This window comes from Gymnoscopelus braueri (genome assembly GCF_963280865.1).
Source record: "Gymnoscopelus braueri genome assembly, chromosome: 7".
Classification (NCBI taxonomy): domain Eukaryota; kingdom Metazoa; phylum Chordata; class Actinopteri; order Myctophiformes; family Myctophidae; genus Gymnoscopelus; species Gymnoscopelus braueri.
In genome coordinates, this window is record NC_137608.1 from 57,481,361 (window position 1) to 57,484,755 (window position 3,395).

Sequence of the window (3,395 nt, forward strand, 5' to 3'; positions counted from 1 at the left end):
CCAACAAAATAATCATTTAAACTCCGGAACCCTCTTCCCGATTCTTTCAGTTTTATACAAGCTCCATTTTGATAATACTTTTTTTATGGACAGATATTTTAAGGTTTTTATTTTTAAAAAGAAATTACTCTTTTTGTCGTGTAAGATTTCTGGAAGGGTTTCTATTTCTGTCCCGAACTTCAGCTGAGGTCTGTCAGATCTACTGTAGGTTTAATAGAGACGCCTCTGTTCTCCTCTGGGTTGAAAATCCCATTGGGTTCATCTATGATCGCGTTATATAAGAACTGTGTTCCAAAAATAAACAAATCAATGCTGGCGATTCAGTCAGGTATGTATGTGACCAATCAGATTCAACCTTCTCAACGAGTTGGTTTACAACCAATCAGATCCAACCTTCTCAACGAGTTGAAACCTCATTTATAATTCGGCAGTTCTAGGGTGTTTTAGATCACTTCATTGTTTTAACAAGTTAACGTTGTTCAATTTGTACCAAAACCCAAAGTTCCAAAACCAAACAGTTTGCAAAGTAAGCAAAAATAATATTGTTGCATTTTTGCCTCATCCTTTTCAACACACTGAATGACATGATGTTCAAACATTACTGTACATTTGAGCAAAATTATTTTATTGTGTTTTTTTTTTCTTTGTTTGTTTCAATGCTTGTTGCAAATAACCATAAAATGAAGGTGAAAATAAAATAAACGTTGAAGTTGTTACAGAAATGCCACCGGCTTTGGTTTTCCTTCACAAACACATACATACATACATATATACAGTACATACAACATGTACATACATACATACATACATACATACATACATACATACATACATACATACATACATACATACATACATACATACATACTGTACATTTGTACTAGGCTATGTGATAGTTGCTGTTTTTGTAACGTCAATCATCTGTATGTACTGAATGAAAACAATAATAATAATAATAAAAAAAAACAATAAAAGCATAAATCAGTGTTTGGAGGCTCTGCCCCGTCACTCTGACTAAACACACTGTTTACAGTAAGTACAGGAACACAATGAGAACTGCATGACATTATGCACATAGATAGATAGAGAGAGCTACCATTAACACTATGTAACAGAGAGAGAGAGAGAGAGAGAGAGAGAGAGAGAGAGAGAGAGAGAGAGAGAGAGAGAGAGAGAGAGAGAGAGAGAGAGAGAGAGAGAGAGAGAGAATGTGGCTAGTCTCCAATATCAGCAAAATCAGAAAAAAATAATCAAACTCAAGCCATTTATCTGAAAATAAACATTGTGCTTCTCCATATAGACCCAGCAGGACCAGTTCCGACCGGTTGTGACCGGTTCAGACCGGTTGTGACCGGTTCAGACCGGTTGTGACCGGTTCAGACTAGTTCAGACCGATTGAGACCGGTTGAGACCGGTTCACTCTCTTTGTCCTTCGCTGTTTGTTGTTTTTTTCTTTTTTTTTCTTTTTTTCCCATGTCAGTGACTTTTAGTGAAAGAACATCAGCTCTGAAGACTGGACCTGATGCACACTGTGTGTGTGTGTGTGTGTGTGTGTGTGTGTGTGTGTGTGTGTGTGTGTGTGTGTGTGTGTGTGTGTGTGTGTGTGTGTGTGTGTGTGTGTGTGTGTGTGTGTGTGTGTGTGTGTGTGTGTGTGTGTGTGTGAAGAGGCTGAATTATGGAAACAATTTGAAACAGTCCAAATTAAAGGGGTAGTAACTTTATGTTGGGGGAGGTGTCAATGACATCATAGGTGTGACATCACCCATCTGCATGATGACATAATCAGGTCCAGCCTCCAGACAGGTCACATGGGTTCAGACATGATGTGCAGCCCGCACACAAGGAAAAAAACAAAACAAATATTATATATATTTATATATTAGAAAGCTATACACAAGCATGTTAATTTCACAGATTTTTTTTTAAAAGATTCTTAATATTACCATTATTATAATATAATTAGAAATACACGTTTAAAAACAAACCTCTACAAAGAGTTAAAACAGTTCGGCAAAAGCATCGTATCCCAGTCTGGCTTTCATGGCTTAGGGCGTGGCCGTGGGCGTGGCCATGGGCGTGGCCTAGGCCAGCCCTGTCAATTAATTCCAACTATCCACCAACCTCCTATTAGCAAAGCTATCAAAAAACACATTCTGGCTTAAAAACTACAAAAAGCCACAAAAATGCTTTGCATTGTAATTCCTTTCATATGAAAATATAAGCAAGTGTATCGTACAATTGTTTTTTATTTGGTTTTTTTGTCTTTTTTAAAATGTTTATTAATACTGATTTTTTTAATAATAATAATAATAATAATACGAGACCCAAGGGTGTTCTCTTTTGCTTGTCTCCATTACGCTAGCGTAAGTGTAGCTCTTACGTCACAGGCCGGTGTTCCCCTCAAGGTGGCGTTAGAGAAACGCTAACCCGCCTCAAAAGGGTTCCCGCCTGCTCTGACCTGTACAATCCTTCAAATGTTGCATAATTAATTAAGCTTCTCGTTTTGTAGAGTAAATAAATCTCGTTAAATGTTCTGGCAACGTTTTGACCCCCGCGCTCCCCCCTCCCCCCTCCCACCGACACCCGCCACCCCCCACCCTAAAACCCGCCCCCCTTATTTACATAAATACGTTGAACCTGCCAACTTGACATCAATCTAAGGTTTCATTAATTAAGTAACTCATTAACACTGCAGAGTAAAGTAGATTGTACATCAGTATGTATGTTTGAACAACTCAAGTGCTAGACACACACACACACACGCACGCACGCACGCACGCACGCACGCACGCACGCACGCACGCACGCACGCACGCACGCACGCACGCACGCACACACACACACACACACACACACACACACACACACACACACACACACACACACACACACACACACACACACACACATGCGCTCGTGTTTCTTTTTTAAATATATATCTCTAGTCACTGGTATATCGCTGAGGCAAATTGTAAGTACTTTATTTTTTTGTTTTGTTGTTTTCTTTTTACTTTAGGAAACGTGAGTACCTGACTTTGTATTTATTTGATATGCATATAATTATGTACACATACACACACGTGTAAAGATATATGCATACGTGATTCTTTTCTTTCTTTTTTTTTAAATCACAGACAACACAACTTTATGCATAGTTCCCCCAACGACAGAAAGAAAATAAAGATACGTCCCCTGATCCTAACCACCCCCCTCCCCCCCCCCCCCCACACACACATGGTAACACCCAAACTGCTTTACAGAACTTCAATATGTAGAGCGCACACACGTGCACTCCACATGCGTGTGCATGCACACGCTTGCGCACTCAACGAGTGCGCAAAACGAAAGAAACATTTAAGGAAAGAAAGACAGGGTTATGTGGGGGGGAGGGGTGG

At 39.6% G+C, this 3,395-nt stretch overlaps 1 protein-coding gene across 1 annotated transcript in view; it reads right to left on the bottom strand.

Moving 5' to 3' along the window:
• Positions 1–2,617: 2,617 nt before the first annotated feature.
• LOC308087880 (myocyte-specific enhancer factor 2C-like) overlaps positions 2,618–3,395 on the bottom strand; it is a 23,231-nt gene continuing 22,453 nt past the window's right edge. Inside the window, 1 exon segment of the mRNA XM_080432097.1 lies at positions 2,618–3,395. This exon segment is cut by the window's right edge and continues 407 nt beyond it. The gene's annotated coding sequence lies outside the window, so the exon portion shown is untranslated.